This window comes from Choloepus didactylus, chromosome 5, assembly GCF_015220235.1.
Source record: "Choloepus didactylus isolate mChoDid1 chromosome 5, mChoDid1.pri, whole genome shotgun sequence".
Lineage (NCBI taxonomy): Eukaryota > Metazoa > Chordata > Mammalia > Pilosa > Megalonychidae > Choloepus > Choloepus didactylus.
The window spans coordinates 16,735,174-16,752,061 of NC_051311.1; the positions used below are offsets into that span (position 1 = coordinate 16,735,174).

The following is a 16,888-nucleotide window of genomic DNA, read 5'->3' on the forward strand; positions in this document are numbered from 1 at the left end:
TTTATCTGGAAAGAAAGTTCAACATTTATTGTCCTTTACTCACCCTCTCAAGGGTCACTGTAGTGTCAGGCAAGCAGGCTTCAGAGAGGAGAGCTTGTTCGCACAGCTACTGTATTTATCCCAAGAAGAATATAAATGTGCACCACACTCCCCAGCCCCCATCTTGCTCTCACAAAAGATCTATCAGGAAAATAAGAAGAAAAGTTCATATTACCCTTAGAAAGATCTTAAATTGTTTTGTTTGTGGTTTCTCATTTCCTGCGACTTTGAGAAAGTTTGACCTAGGTTTGTTTTTTTTTTTTTAATATATTTTATTGGAAGGAGAGAAGGTGGTGCTGTTGTCGCTAAGCAACATGAATAGGGAAGAGTGCCCATGCTTGTTTGTTATATAAACGTGCAATAATAAAGATAAAGAACTAAAATCCTGACCTTTCTCTACTCCTTCATAAACCAGACTGAAATACCACTGCAGAATCTGAACACATTAATATAATGGGGGAGACACCATTCGGGCCTCGGACCTTGACCTTCTCAAGCAGAGGGAAGAATGCTGGCATATTAGTTGTTTTATGAGAAGGGCCAACATAATTTTTATCAGTAGGTTGGAGGCAAAATACACATGCAATCTCTATACTTCAGATATTCATTCCAAGATTGTGTTCTCTGGCTGGATTTCAAAGGGCTGACCAACTCCTTTGTGCCTATAATTTAAAATTTTGTCTGATGTTGCTTTTGAGATTAGGGAGCTAGTAGAGGGAGGCCCTTGAAGACTTCGAGATATATGGGCCTCTTTTCTTATTTAACAGATGAAGAAAGAGAGAGGTTAATTGGTTTTCCCAATGGCACTACATTTTTAACAAGCTCCTGGGCTGACTCTAGAATTCACTTATGTTAATATGCAAAACTTGGAGAGCCTAAATAATAAATTTCCCACAGAGATAGTTTTTCTCTGAAATGGGTAGCAAAAGTGGACATAAGAAGTAAAAAATAAGCCTTTCATTTGATAGTCATTCCATAAATATTTATTGAGTTGTCATTATTTGCTCTCTGGTAACTAGCAGAAACAAGGTTTTTGAGTCTTTAGAATGGCTTTTTGCTAGAAGACTTTTCTTCTCTGCCTGAACACATAGTCATTTTCATTCACTCATTCATTAAGTCATTCATTTGTTCATTGAATAGACATTTATTGAGCAGGTATTATGAACTATGTACTGAGTTGGGAGCTTGGAATACAAAGATTCTGAATAAGCTCGTCTCTGTCTCAGGGAGCTCATAAACAGATGAGGAAGAATGATATTATATAACAGATCATTTCAGGGGAATATACAACTGTAGGACAATGTGCAGAACATTCTGGAACCCCCAAAACATATTTCTAAGGCAGATCAAGGATGGCATGGTGATTCAGGAATGCCTTCTGGAAGAGGGGACTTGATTTGAGCCTTATCAGAAGGAGTTGTCTAGATGGATATTGAAGGTATAGGGGGAAAGGGCACTCCAGACTGAGAGAGTTCAGTGTATTCAAAGGCTGGAAAGTAAGCAGTAGAGTGCCGTGTGCTGCCCAGTGGTGGTGGGACGGAGAGGCAGAACAGGGCCGTTGTCGGACCTCCTACCGAGATTCTGGCTGAAGAAAGCTCCATCTCCACATTTCAGTGATCACTGAGGGAGGAAAAGGGACCATGCAGGATTGGACACTAGCTCTTACATCTTCCACTTGGGAGTGGCATATTGTCCTGCTTACATTTCATTGGGCAAAGCAAGTCATATGGCCATGCCTAACTTCCAAGGGGACAGGGGAGTACAATCCTCGTATTTGTCCAAAAGGACGAGAACTGGAATAACTGTGATTATCGTAGCAGCTGAACTACAAGTTAGATAGTATCAGAAAACTCAAAAATCAAAAATCAAAGCTACTCTATTTCATAATTGTAACCTGTTTTTTATCTGGTTCATAAATAAGTACTCCACAAAGAGTAACCTTGTTTTGTTTTGTGGGGCCTATTTCCAAGGAATTTATCTTGGAGGACACACAAGGAAGCAGTCCTACTCAGAATTAAATATTCTTTTGGTGTGACTAGCCTTTTCTGAGGTGGTCTTCTGGTTTTGCTATTTTAAAAAATGTCTGTGTTCATACTATTTTACCAGAACTTTGGGAGCATGTTCTCTCCTTATTTTGTGCATCTATAAAAAGATACCAATGACACCCCCAGCTCCTCTACAATGGGAAATGGGCATACACTGACAACTACACCCAACTAATTCTTGTAACTTGCCAGGGAGTACTTATTATTACCCATTATTTATGAAAACCTCAGTTGGTCAAAGTATGTCAAGCCCATCACTTTCTTCATATACTCTAAAAATCACACTCTGGATCAAGCAGGGTTAGTTAGAAGCTGGAGACTTAAATTACATTGTAATGCCTGCCCAAAGAATTACCTTGAAGGGATATTTTGTTGTAATGCTATAAGCCTAGATGGAGGGCTATCTTTAAGAAGTAGGCTATTGTAAGGAGACATCTCCAAAGTAATTTATGATGAGTGTGCAGTGAGAATGTTGTCTTACTTAGAAGGAACCCTCCCACTTCCTGGAGAGACAGCTGTACTTCCCTGGCAGTGGTTTGTTTTTAATCTCATGGACACTATGAACTACCCTTTTGTCATTAGCTGCTAGAAAACAAAATCTACCTTGTGGTCCGACAGTTGCAAGTGAAAAATTCAATATGGAAGTTACACTGTCATTGTCCCTAGTTCCATTTATGTTCCTATCTTTGTTTTCCTTCTTCTATTTTTCCCTCTTTTAATTTCTGTTAGCCTGTATCTTATATTTTCCTTAAATCTTTTATGAAAGAAGGTGGAATATAAATATATAACAGAAGGGAAAAAATCTTTACATTATTTATAATTGACCTCTTCTGGAAGCTTGTCTTGCCCCCAATCTTGCTGATACTAAAAAAACGACAACAACAACAAAAAACAAACAACTCAGTCAAGGATAACTCAATCTCTTTAGTTTGAAATACTCTTTCTCTGGTAAATATTTGGTATTTCAAAGTACAGATTTACTCTGAGGGACGTTCTTCCCAGTTTAAGAAGGCTCTCTCCTTTCCCTTCTCCCTCCCCCCATCTTTCCTCAAATGGTGTGTGGGCTGGTTTGAGTCTATTACGCACCCCATAAAAAGCCATGTTCTTTAAAGCAATCTTGTGGGTGCAGACTTATTGTCGGTGGGATATTCTGATTAGGTTGTTTCCATGGAGATGCGACCCACCCAACTGTGGGTGAGAACTTTTGCTTAGATTATTTCCATGGAGGTGTGACCACGCCAATTCAAGGTGGATCTTGATTAGTGTACTGGAATCCTTAAGAGAGCTCAGGGTCCGACACAGACCTAGACACTTGGAGATGCAGACAGAAAGACGTTTGGAGATGCTAAACTAAGAAATGAAGCCCAGAGTTTGCCCTGGAGAAGCTAGGAGAGGACCCCAGATGCTTAGAGAAAAACACTCTGGGTGAACAAGCAAGGGTGCACAGGAGCTGAGAGAGAGAAGTTAAGAGAGACAGAAGCCCAGAGACATTTTGGAGAAAGCCATTTTGAAACAGAACCTGGGAGCAAAGGACCAGCAGATGCCAGCCACGTGACTTTCCAGCTGACAGAGGTGTTCTGGACACCATTGACCTTTCTTCAGTGCAGATACCCTCTTGTTGATGCCTTAGTTTGGACACTTTTATGACCTTAAAACTGTATTTTTTTTAATGTAACAAATCACCTTTATAAAGGCCAATCCATTTCTGGTGTTTTGTGTAATGGCAGCTTTAGCAAACCAGAACAGTGTGTAAGAGCAAGAAGAAACTATATGGGGGGAGGAGTAGATTTTTACTTTTGTTTTAGTGTGTATGTCTCTGTGTGTGTGTGTGTGCGTGTGGTACATAGAGTGTGTTGAGTTGGAACTGCCTGTGAGTAATACAGGAAGCAGTTGACCATCTGGGTATAAAGTTCCACAGACTCTAATGCAGCACTATTACCTTGACTTGTGAGCTAGTAAGATTTTGTTTACTTTGGGGGTTTACAGGAAGCCATTTCTGCAGCACTACAGCTCATGCTGAGGAATACAGGAAGTCCCATCATCTTCCAATGGGCCTCTTTTTTGTCCCTACCTACAGTGCTCATTTTCACCATCACTGATTCATATCTCAAAGCTTAAGAATAAATACATCTATGAAAGTTGTCTTAAAAATAAACATTGAACAAGTCAGGACAGCTGGGTATTAATTCCCTGAGGAAACTTCCTTAAGTGGATGGAAGTCAGTGCTGGATAGTGTGGTAGACAAAGTATCAGGAGAATCCAGAACGTGGGCTTTGTTGGTGAGGTACAGTAGTAGGAGCCTCCCCCCCCCCCCCCCAACAATTAGGGGTTAGAATTGAATCATTGAATTGCTAGGTTGAGAAGGGCAGTCTGAGAAAAGGGAAGGTGTGGAAAAGGAAGACAAGAATTGTCAATTGTGTTGAGGTCCTCAAGATGGGGGGACTGATACTGGGGATGAAATAGGAAGAAGCTTGGGCATGAAGAGGAAACAAAGAGGGAGCTTTATACCTGATGATATTACTGTGTGAAAGCCAACCCTTAGATGCATCCAGCCGCAGTCAAGTTCTTGAAGGAATAATACATGCTTTTACTTTCAGCACTGATTTGAGCAGGACCCACGAGTGAAATAAATTCAAGGACTTCCACAGAAGCAAGAGTGAATGGCTCTGGTATTTTTGGCAAGTTGTTTCCATCAAGTCATAGTAAGCATCATGTCTGGAGCCAACATATAACAAGGGACCCTGTAAAGGGTGTCATCATTATTTACTGAGAATATCAAAGTATTAACTGCCTCCAGGGCTCTCCTGGGAGAACATATTTGCCAGAGTATCTTCATGAGCAACACAAACAAGAGAAAAATTTGCTACTCATTTTTAGGACTGTCACTGAGGACATAAATTCTGTTTGCTCCCTTTCCTGCTGGTGCTTCAGGGTACAGAAAAATTGCCATTAAGAAATAAATATAACATCAAGCTATGCTAACCAGGGCAACTGCTATGAACTGCATGCCATACCTAAAGTATAAATAGGATGCCATCCCTTTGCTCTTTCCAACTAATGACACATGCCTCCATGTTCTAAATGAATATAGGAATCCCAACGCCTCCCTTTTGAGCATTGTGGACCTTCTCTGACCTCTCCCTAAAGGCTGAATTGAACAAAATCTCAGAGGGTGTTGGACAGATAGATTGCCTTTGCTTCTCACTGCCACAGTGAGTTGCTGTTAAAATGATGCTGTCCATTTTGCAGTGATATCCTGGTGTCCCAGTGTCCTGTCCAGGCTGCCCTGGACCTTCCAGGGATCCCGAGCCCATTTCTTCTTTAGGCTGGGCTTGGGCTGCGCCATCCTGGGCTCTCAGGTTGTTATTCTTCCTGTTTGGCTCATTTAGTAACCAACTCCCAGGGCACCCGCTGCCGCAGGACACCTGGCCAGGACTGAGGTTAGCGGCTGCCCTTTTCATACCTGGACCCACAGTCTTCTTCGCCACCCTCAGGGAGCCCTGCTCAGGGCCTTCACTAGAGGAGAAGGTAAAATGCAACATCCCAGGCACTAAAGAGCTTCTCAGGATGCAACAGTGCCTGGGACAGACATGATTGCTTCTTCTTGGGGTGATCTAGGGAGCAGTTGGGGTGACAGAGGGACAGAGTGGGGGGGAGGGGTAAGCAAAGACACGGAGCTGGCACACAGTAACCTGAGGAACACTGACAGGTTAGCGACGGGCAGAGCAAGATGCCCTCAAATAAGCCTGAAGCGGCATGTAGGGGAAAAGGTAGCAGAGAGAGGGGACTGCGGTAGGTTGACTCACATGTCCCAACAAAGACACGCTCTTAAGCTTAATCAGCGTTCCTGTGGTATGAACCCATGGGAAATAGGATCCTTTGGAAGATGTTACTTTTAGTTAAGGTGGGACCCAACTGAATCAGGGTGGGCCTTGACCCATATGACTGGAGTTTATAAGCAGAAGAAATTCAGATGCGGTCAGCTAGAGAAAGCCACAGGAGGAGCCAGAAGCTAGAAGTCCACAGAAATTGGAAGATCAGACACAAGGAGAGAGAGAGCACCGTGTGATGGAGGCAGAGATGCAAGACAAGGAACCCCAAAGACTGCAGCAAGCCAGCACCAGAACGCTGCAGACTTTGGGGAGAAAGCATGGCCTTGCTAACACCCTGATGGACTTCTAGCCTCCTAAACTATGAGCAATAAATTCCTATTGTTCAAGTCGGCTCATTATGTAGTATTTGCCAGCCTGGCAAATTAAGACAGAGACGTAGGAGAAGGTAGGAGAAAAACTAAGAGAATATACTCTATGCAAGGGAATGCTTTAGGAAGGAAGAGGTGGTCACCTTTGATAAACACTGCAGGGGGCTTTAAATGAGGAAGAATAAGCACCCATTGCCTTAGCAATAAGAAGGTCATTGGCAGAACAACCCTGGTGAGATGGTTTCCGTGGGGTGGTGGAAGTGGCAGCTACTTGAGGAGGAAAGGGGAGGTGAGGAGAAGCCACATAAGTGCGAATAATTCCTCAGGTTTTTCTGTGGAAGGCAGAAAATAAATAGAATTCATAGTTGGAAGACCATATAATGCCAGGAGAGGTTTTTGTTTGTTTTTATTATTTGCACTTTAATTTGGGAGGGTTGTTTTCAATGCAGATGGGAAAGTCGGTAATGCACGAGAATTGAAGATGCAGGAGAGAGCAAACATAACTAGGTACCCCAGTCCCTGAGAGGGCAGTTTGGATTGGGAGTGGAAAGGCAAGTTAGGGCTCAGCTTATGGAAGAGCAAGTATGTCTTTCATTGTAAAAGGAAGGAAGGAGAAAAAGGTGGATGCTGATGCAGGTAAGCTTGCTCATTTGATGTATGGAAGCTGAGGGAGTTCCAGTACTTCAGCAAGTATAGGATGAAGTTACGTGCTGCGAATAAGGAGTTAGGTGAAGACAGAGTAATGGATTGGTTTCCAATTGTGACAATGATATGGTTAATTTAGACCCAAATGCAGTCGGAATCTAAACCCAGCCTTAGAGGTCCATTGATTTTTCTCTGTTGAGTCCAAATCTCCTCAGCATGTGAAGAGATGGTTAATTCTGTGACTTTTCCTCATGTGACAAATTCTAAATCTCATGTTTGTTCTCTGATTCTTCTGTGTACTCCATGCCCCACATACATTGACAGTAAATGCCTTGGGCTTTTTAGTTAGTGAATTTAGTTTGAAAATTGTTTATAGGACATCTACTGTGAGCCAAAGTTTGGAGATACAAAAAGGAGGAAGATAATGTTGCTGCCTTCAAGGATTTGTCCTCTGGTGACATAAAGTGCATTTCAAAGGGAAGCTGACTTTTGAGAATCGACTTTGATTATCTGCCTTCTTTGAATATCTAATCCCTGATTCCTTTCAACAAATATATATATATATACACATAGTAAATAGAAGCTTCTTTGGAAATACTGTGTTTTAGTAAGATAAGAAAATTAGGGCAGAGTTAATTAAATGACTTTGTATGATAATGAATAATGAAACTCCCTGCTTTATGTAGTGCTTTAAAGAGACATTACATTTTTCTTGCTCTTTATGATCTACAGAATCTTTTGAGATACATTATTCTAATACATTAATTTATATACCATTTAACAACCACAGAATTTATTCTTAAAACTAATTTTTAATACCTTACATTGGGAGAGAAAGGGAGGGTTAAAGAGCTAACAGTTATTTTGTGCCCATAATGTGCTAGGCACCTTTTAGTAATAAATCAATTATTGAGGAATATGCTATTTTATTATTCCTCACAAAAAGTCTACAAGGCTGGTATTACCTCCATTTATAGATAAAAGAATAGAGGCTCAGAACTTGATTAGAGCCATTTAACTAGGGTATGTCTGGGAGTCAGATTCAGGTCTGCTGATGCTACTGCCCTTAAACTTTCCACTGGACAATGTTTCTTAGAGAGATATTAAAAGAATCTCCTGTATCTTTACAGCAGCCTATGAAATGGGTAAGATCACTGAAATGTTGAGAGTCTTGTCCTTGGCAGTGACCAAGACTCCGGAACTCTTGTTTCTAGTCTGGTGCCCTTCCCATTGCCCAACGCTGCCCCACTCCTGCATGGTTTATTTTAGGTGTCAACTTGGCTAGGTTATGGTATCCAGTTGTTTGGTCAAACTGTCTTAGATGTTGCTGTGTAAGTATTTTGTAGCTGTGCTTAGCATCTACAATCAGTTGACTTTCCATAAAGGGGAATGTCTTCAAAATGTGGGTGGGCCTTATCCAATCAGTTGAAGGCCTTAAGAACAAAAAGCTGTGATTTCCCCATGAAGAAATTCTGCCTGAAGACCACCACATCAACTCTTTTCTGAGTTTCCAGCCTGCTGGCTTTCCCTATGGAATTCAGACTCAAGACTGCAATATCAACTCTAGTGGGAATTTCCTGTCTGTGGGCTTGCCCTATGGATTTTGGACTTGCCAGCTACCATAATCATGTGAGCTGATTCTACAAAATAAACTTCATAAAATATATATACACACATCAATCATGTTGCTTCTGTTTCTCTGGAGAATCATGACTGTTACATCCCCCGTTATGACTTCACCTTGAGTAGCACCATCATCCCCCTGAGTGTTTATCTAACAGGAACCCACATTCTCCCCAGGTCTCCAGTACTTTCTGGGAGGGTCTTGTGGGTCTGACTTCAGGGACAAGCTAGTACTGGGAGACTCTGACTTCTGACTTGTTACAATTCTTGCTGCATTTTTGTGTTAGACACTAATATTCAAACTTATTAAAATTTTTTTACAAACAGGGGAAAAATAAATGAGAGAGGTGGGTTGAGGGCTGGGGGGCTATTGATAGATAGTGGCAAATATAAGGAAGAGTTACAAAAGTGATAAAAGAACTGAAAGGACAGACCCATGAGGAAAATGCATAAAAACAACAGCAACAACAATAATGACCAAAAACCAGCCAAACCTTGACTATACAGTTCTTGGCCATCCCAGGGATAAATGTAGTCCTTTCTGTGGTTGAATGCTAGCACATTGGAATCACAGTTGAGAGGTCTGAATTGTAAACAAATAATATTGAAATGATATTGAAATTAAACATCAACAGACCCTTTCTTGAAAAACCTGAGGGATTAGACTGATCTTATGAACTGGTCTTAAAATGCAAAATGGGTTATATCCCTGCAGAGGAGACTTTTTACACCACAACCATTTTTTTTTTGTTTTGTTTTGTTTGGTTTTGCAAAAGCCAATATCAAATTTATTTGGATGGGTAAGGGTCCCAGAATAGCCAAAAACATCTTGAAAATGAAGAACAAAGTTGGAGGACTCACACCTCCTGACCTTAAAATATGTTACATAGCTAAAGTGGTCGAAACAGCATGTTACTTTCATATGCCTAGCTATATTGACCAAGGGAATCAAATTGAGAATTCAGAAATAGAACCCCATTTCCACGGCCAATTGATTTTTTTTTATATTCATTTTATTGAGATATATTCACATACCACGCAGTCATACAAAACAAATCGTACATTCGATTGTTCACAGTACCATTACATAGTTGTACATTCATCACCTAAATCAATCCCTGACACCTTCATTAGCATACACACAAAAATAACAAGAATAATAATTAAAGTGAAAAAGAGCAATTGAAGTAAAAAAGAACACTGGGTACCTTTGTATGTTTGTTTGTTTGTTTCCTTCCCCTATTTTTCTACTCATCCATCCATAAACTAGACAAAGTGGAGTGTGGTCCTTATGGCTTTCCCAATCCCATTGTCACCCCTCAGAAGCTACATTTTTATACAATTGTCTTCGAGATTCATGGGTTCTGGGTTGTAGTTTGATAGTTTCAGTTGTCCACCACCAGCTACCCCAATTCTTTAGAACCTAAAAAGGGTTGTCTAAAGAGTGTGTAAGAGTGCCCACCAGAGTGACCTCTCAGCTTGTTTTGGAGTCTCTCTGCCACTGAAGCTTATTTCATTTCCTTTCACATCCCCCTTTTGGTCAAGAAGATGTTCTCCATCCCACGATGCCGGGTCTACATTCCTCTCCGGGAGTCATATTCCACGTTGCCAGGGAGATTCACTCCCCTGAGCGTCACCACAACCATTATTGACTGGAGTCACACTCCTTCAAAATAATGGGTAATAATTCTGGCATCAATGGGCCCAGGACAAAACAGCCAAGTCTATGGAGTCAGTGTTTTGTCCCTCCACACTTGCAAGTCTTAACCTTTCAGTTTCCTATCTATTCTCATATGCCAGGGACTGTCCTCTACGTCCCTGATAGCCATGGACCAGGACTGTCTTCTTACCTAGTACTCTGAATATTTCTTTTAAGCAACTGTTCTTTGAAGACATTACTCTCTTAGGTCCTACTTCCTCTAACTTCCTTTCATAATGAATAATAACCTAGTTCCCTACTATTTTAGTAATATAATAATAATCCAGGAATTTTCTCATTTTAAACAAGAACTCTTTTACTTCTCCCTCCTTTGCAAGGGAATCAAAGCCCTAACACCCCCAAAAAATAAATTGAAAAGGGAGACACTTTTGGTTTCCCTCACACTGACTTTCCTGAAGGTAAATCTCAGCCTCTGAGCCTTCTGTTTATCGAACGGTATCACAAACAAAATAGTCTGTGGAATATTTACATTTCCCCAAGATAGGGAACTTTCTCAAAAAAAGCACAAAAAACAAAAAAACAAAAACTAAAACCCAACCAAACCAAAAACCATAGGAGCACCTATTTGTTAACAGGTAATTTATTTGCTAATATATGCTTTACATCACTTTTCTCCAGGAACTAGAATAAACTTGTTCCAATCATTTCATGCATTTAAAAAGAATAATACTTCATTTAGAAAAAACTGGTAATTCAGCATTTTTTAATTTTAAGTTTTTTTTATAATTCAGTATTTGATGAAAAGACATATCTGTGGTGTACTTTCAGGGCTTGGGGATTTAAATAAAAGAAACCAACTTTGACTGACTTAAGCCAGAATGGAATGGATTGGACCATATTGAGTTGCTCTCACAACCAATGGGAAGCGTGGGGAACTAAATTCCTCAAGTGGGCGGGAGCCAAGAGAAGTCGGGGAGCTGAATCACCTTGGCACAAGACAGCTGGTGCTGCTGGACAGTTTGATACCGTGATGACACCGTCCAGGTACACCGACCTCCACCCTGGACCTCCACCAGAGCTATTCCAGGGAACACTGGACTGGCTTCCCGGCTCCTCCCTTTGCACCATAGGCGTCAGTGCTAAATCCCCATTGGTTGAGCCAGGTCACGTGCTTTTGTTGCGTGGCCGGAAGTGGGAAAGTGACAACCCACCCCTTCCAACTCCAACAGTGGGAGGTAGCGTGCTTTCACTCCAAGACCTAACACGTCTGCAATTACCTAAGCCCACAGCAGGGTTCTAAGTGGTGGATAGCCAACAAACAAACAAACAGAAAACCCACCCACTGTTTATAATGGATAATAGGCGCTGAAATTTAACTCAAACCCAAAACACAACACCCTTGAAGGTGAAATTCTCTGGTAAGATCAGCTACAATTGGGATTGTTTTAATAATTAACCCGGGTTTTAACTTCCCTTATTATATGGAGATAAAGCTGACTATTTCTACTTTGTGTCTCTCTGGGGCCGGCTGGTTCTTTTCCCAAGGGAGGCGATCCATTTTATGCAGGGCACAGGTGAAAAAAGATACATAGGGAAATAGCAAGTGGCTGTTCTAAAGAGGAAGATGAAATGCTCTCGTTTAAGTTTTTTTCCTCTGGAAAATTGTGCAAAATGTCAACTGATATTATATGGGGTGAAGTAAAGGTTTGGATTGAAGTGTATACACATCACAGTTCTTTTATGATAATGGGAAATTTCTCTGTTACATCAATAGAGAGGCACTTTGGGAAATATATATTTGGGTAATGGTTTTATCAAATCAGTGAAATAAGAATGTTTAAGATGGAGTTTTACTCTTCATTCTAAAATATATAAATGAATATTGCTCTACCATTAGATACATGATATAATTTATTCTACAGCATGAGATATAGCAATATATAGTAATACATACTATGTAATCATTATTAATACATCATATATAATTATAAACACAATTATATATTAATATTATGTATGATTATATGTAATATATAACATATATATAGCATAGTTAACATATAGTTTGTCTTATTTCTCCTTTTGTGTAATTTCTTCCCTCTCTTATTATTTATTTACCCCATTTTAAAACTCAGTAAGTGACAGCCTGGTAAAGCAAGTATTATTATTACTTGTTACTCAGCTCATTAGAGACATGGTTACAGTATTATTTTAAATGTTTTGTTTGGAGAATATCTTATTATTATGTTTTCTGTTTCTGCCAGCATAATGGCGAAGTCGAAAGTTGGCTCGATATCACTTAAAGCAACTATTCATTCTTATTTCTCCATTTTATTTTATTTTTTTAAATAGGAAAACATTCCTGTTTAATTTTTATTTTTTCATGTTATTCTGAAGTACACAATTGCAATAATGTCACACATACCTATATGATTTTTTAATGTATTTTACTTTTTTTTACAAATTGTGTAGCAGGAGGTACATACAATATTAAATAGGATCATTCTACAGAACAATAACATTTGATATCCTTGTAAAAATCTGTATCTCCTTAAAAATTTTACTGAAATATCTAATTTTTAAGATTTGCTAATCAAAATTGTTTTAACTTTTAACTGTCGGTACATAACAGAGGCTTCAATTTCACTTTCTTCTGATACAGATATATTTTATCATATTCATTCAAACAAACCCTTAAATACCTTTCAAAGGTGCCAATATTGTGCTGTAGAATGAAAAGAACTGTGTGATTCCAGACTATGTAAAAGACATATAGAGTGCATAAAGTGTTATATTCTTTAGCTTTCAGTTTATTTAAAAATATATAGTTAAATGACCAATTTATTTATATTTTCACAGGCTCTTTTAAAATTATTAAATTTCCACTTTCATTTAAATGCTTTATTTTACATTATTTCAGGGAAAAATAAAGATTAAGGGAGATTTTAAAGGTTTTCTCACACACACACACACACACACACACGCGCGTGCGCGCACACAACCAGACAGGGCTTTCAAGAATAGTACTGAAGGGCAGTGAATCACACAATTTTAAGTAACTTATTTTTAAAAAAAGCATGTTTGGGGGCCAATGGAGTCTAGGAAATCTAAAACCCATCCCTTGGCTTTGACTGGAATTTAGGATGAAGTTCATACCAGCTAAGGCACTTGACTTAGACCAAATAAATCTAGCACTTCAGAAGTTTGCCAAGCTTAAATATTTAGTTTTCTAATGCTATAAATATGATTCCTAAACACAAATAACCATGGCAAAGGAAAAGGTGAAAGGTAGAATCTTGACAGCAAGAAAGGGATGGAGCAGCATAGTGGAATGGTAAGGTGGCTGTCAAGTAGGAAGGAAATTTCTAATTTCCCACAGCATGCCGTGCTAGATTCTAAAGTGCCAAGAGCTAATTTAAGGGACCCCCAAAAGTATTTTCTGATTTTTAAGATTCATATTAACATAACCAAATTCAAATTAACGGAATTAATTTTATAAATTTGTGATTCTGATTTAATCCAATTTATTAAACAAATGGAATAGAATTCAGAACACACTGTTGAACAAAAGGTAAAAAAAAGGTCAACCAGAAGCAATAGTAGTATTTGTACACAGCATAATTCATTATACAGTATTGCGTGTGAACTAGACTGATTGGCTTTAAAATGAATTTTCTACTTCAAGGCCAATAGCTCTACAAAAGTGTGTAAAGGTATTGTCAGGCAGGCCAACTTCTTTATGCTGTTGTGTTGTGTGCTGGTTCTTTTGTGAAGGTCTTCGGAGCCCTTTCTTGCACAACACTTAGGATAGTTTATCACCTGAGTGGAAATAACATGCCATTTAAAGCCTGAGGCATCCGTAGTGCTATATTCCCACTGATACACTTTCTTGCCACTGCGGGTCTTCATAATACTTTTAAAGTTCATTCTGTTGCCTAAATTCATTCTACATCTCTTACACCTAAATGGAAGTATCTTCTGTGTGAACTGAGAATGTGGCAACTTAGAACAAATGAATCTGCAACCTTAAAGCCACAGTGTCTATACTGGTGCAATTTTTTACCCATGTGGGCATCCACATGTTTCTTGAGTTCCAAAGGCCTGCAGAAGCCTGTGTCACACTTGTGGGGGTAGTCCTTCATGCGAACTGAAATCATGTGTCATTTCAAATCACTTGAGTTTGAATTCTTGTGTTTGCAAGGCAAACACTGGCATGTTTTGCTTTCTTGGTGGATAAGAGCATGTTGCTGCACCTCTTTGGTATCTAAGAAAGTCAGAAGACAAATGTTACACTTGAAAAGCATCTCTTTCCTATGCTTAGCTTTTGCGTAAGTTTTCAAGTTAGAGTTGTCTGTGGACCCATATTTGCAGCTTTGGCATGGGTACAACTTCTCCCCAGTATGGATTCCCTTGTGATTTTTCAGTTCTGCTGGATACCAAAAACCTTTACCATACTCCACACAAATATGAGGAAAGTTCTTGCTGTGAACAGCCAAAAGATGGCAATTCATTAACCCTTGTTCAGTGGTCTTGTATTCATGGAATTTACACTGTACATTTTGTTGGCTCCTTTTTCCTTATGCACCATTTTGAGAGTAAAGGAAGCCCCAGTGGGAGAGAAATGCTTCCCACACTTACTGCATTCGATGGTCTCCCCTGCCTTGCTGGTCACCTTGTGGCTCTCTAGGTGGTTGTGTATACTCATCTTCCTACTGGTGGTATAATCACAGTCAATACAGTGGTATTTCTTCATGGTAAGGTGTTCAGGATGGTTTTTCATGTTCCTTTTCAAGAAATCTCTCAACTTAAATTTCTTCCCACTCATCATGCAAGGATCTACTGTTAAGGAGTGTAAATCAGGGTCAATAATTATAGCTGTTTGTTATAGCCTGGATTCAGGTTTTCTTTTCATTGGGTTTGTTTAGCCAACTTTCCAAGCGTATGGGCAAGAGGGCACTTGCAGTGCCATTCTGGTTTCCAATTCCATCAGAAATCTTAACATAAGCTGCTGTCTATACTATTGGCATGAATATTTTGATTTCATTGTCATCCCTCAGCTTTTTGCATGCTGTGGCAGTTGTCGCTGTGTGGTGGCATCCTCCTCACCTATCATCACTTCCATATAAATTTCGTTGGCGATTTCAGCAACATATAAATCTTCTTCTTTCTGAGAGCATTTAGCCCATCTTTTCCTTTTGAACACAGATACTGCTGTTCTGATCAAGTACTTCAACTCCATAGTCATTCTCAGGCTCATTCTCCACGTCTGTTGCTCCACCTAAGACATGCTCTCCAGGGTTGTCATTGAAAATGTAAACTTTGATGACTTCCGGGAAAGTGCCATCCACTTTACAGGGATCTGTTTCTGATTCTGCATCCTTTGTCATTCCAGAGGAGCCATCGTGTTCTGTTTTGCCAGCATCATCCTGGGAAATCGTAAGGTAATCCTCACAGTTGCCCTTGTCATCCACAGGCATCCCACTGGCATCTATGGCTGCTTCAGAGACACAGTCTGCCACCAGTACTTCTTCTGAAACCCCATTGGTTGCCAGAGGAGCAGTGATGATTTCTGCTTCTATTACATTTTCATGAACCACATGTTCTATGTGTCCAACATCAGGCTCGTGTATAGATTCGCACATCAAGATGTGTTCTGAAGTAATGGCAGAAGCTAAAACATCAGCAGGGAGTGTGCAATGTGCTAAAGAAACTTCTTCAGTTACATCTGAGTCCAGCACTTGCTCAGGAATGATGACAGTTTCTGATACATCTACTTCTTCCATGCTATCTGGGCATTGAACATTTTCTATAACAATGTCCTCAAAAGTATCTTGGGTTACAGTTGAGTCTGGGTCATCAGGAACAAAGTTATGCACAATTATGCCTGAATCTACAATATCTGAATCAAAAACATTTCCTTGTACTTCCACAACAATTTGATTACCATACATGTGTGTAGCATCAGCAACTCATAGAACTGTTGTGATGATCAAATAGGCATGTGTGGGAAATTTCTGAAAAACGGTAACATCAAAAAAAGATTTTGGCTCTTATGGTTGCAATTCAAGTCCATCTTCATCCATGACCTTTTATTCTCATCAGTCACAACTCTGGATGTGTGTGTGAGCATGCAGGCAGTTGGCAACAGTGTCAGAGGCTGCAGTCCGGCCTTTCTCTTGTTCCCCATTTTGTTTTTAGAAGACTTTCATTGACCAGACAAGATATTAGATACATTTAATTTAATGATCTCTGAGTAGCCAATGTAAGAACAGTAAGAAGCAGAAGAAGAAATTTGAAAAAGTCCGTAAGAAAAGCAGACTTATGGGCGAATGAGGAGGAAAATGAAAGGGGTGAATGAAGCAGAGAAGCCTGCATAAAGTACCCCGGTAAACAAAGCCAGGCATCCCAAGAAGAAAACCTGCTTCCTGTAGCTTCCTGTACCCAGCCGTGCTCCACAGGAGGCAATGCTTTCATCTGGTCATATTCCTTTTTATTGTTAAAATGGTCACTTTGGATTTAGGAATAAACATGCACATAGTATTACTGTTTAAGAGTAGTGATACTCTCTATTTTGTTTGTGGAAATGGACTCTTACCTCCTTATATGCACAAGGAGGAGGTTTGAAGACCCATGTTATACCAGATCAACCTTACAGCAAAGCACTGTGTAATAAAT

General features: G+C 39.7%; 1 pseudogene; it reads right to left on the minus strand.

Moving 5' to 3' along the window:
• Positions 1-13,874: 13,874 nt before the first annotated feature.
• LOC119535201 lies at positions 13,875-16,296 on the minus strand (annotated as a pseudogene).
• Positions 16,297-16,888: the final 592 nt, after the last annotated feature.